The sequence below is a fragment of the Piliocolobus tephrosceles genome, chromosome 14, assembly GCF_002776525.5.
Source record: "Piliocolobus tephrosceles isolate RC106 chromosome 14, ASM277652v3, whole genome shotgun sequence".
Lineage (NCBI taxonomy): Eukaryota > Metazoa > Chordata > Mammalia > Primates > Cercopithecidae > Piliocolobus > Piliocolobus tephrosceles.
In genome coordinates, this window is record NC_045447.1 from 13,387,271 (window position 1) to 13,388,231 (window position 961).

Genomic DNA, 961 nt, shown 5'->3' on the forward strand with positions numbered 1-961 from the left:
GCGCCCGCCACCTCGCCCGGCTAGATTTTTGTATTTTTTAGTAGAGACGGGGTTTCACCATGTTAGCCAGGATGGTCTCGATCTCCTGACCTCGTGATCCGCCCGTCTCGGCCTCCCAAAGTGCTGGGATTACAGGCTTGAGCCACCGCGCCCGGCCCGGAAGTACAGTTTTTAGACCATTTTATTTCCTGTTGAAACACAGCTGCATTGTACTTGACTTGTATTTGTTTGTTTTTTTTCTTAAAAGTTTTAAAAATCTTTTTATCTTTTTTTTTTGGGCGGGGAGATGGTCTCACTCTCACCCATGCTGTAGTGTGGTAGCACAATCATGGCCTACTGCAGCCTCGACCTCCTGGGCTCAGGCAGTCTTCCCACCTAAGCCTCCTGAGTAGCTGGGACCACAGTCACATGTCCCCATGCCCAGCTAATTTTTATTTATTTTTTTGGTAAAGACAGGGTCTTGCTATGTTACCCAGGCCAGTCTTGAACTCCTGGGCTCAAGTGATCCTCCCACCTCAGCTTCCCAAAATGCTGGGATAACAGGCATGAGCCACTGTACTCAGCTTGTATCCGTTTCTTAATAAACTTAAAAATATGTATTTTGGGCAACCGAGACAAAATAATTCTGAATTTTTCTTTATAAGTTGAGACTTTTTTTCTGTCTTGGAAATGTTTTTATCAGATTAATTTGTTGTGTTGCTCATCTGTGGTGTATTTAAAGAAGCTTAATTTTGTTTCTGTTTCTTGGCATGGAGTGCAACCTAAAATTAGGACAAGAAAGTATGCCAGGAGTACTTTTTCTGAGGCTGTAAAGGCAAAATAAAAGATTCTATTAAGAAAAGAAATTATTGGGGCCAGGCGCGGTGGCTCAAGCCTGTAATCCCAGCACTTTGGAAGGCCGAGACGGACGGATCACGAGGTCAGGAGATCGAGACCATCCTGGCTAACACGGTGAAACCCC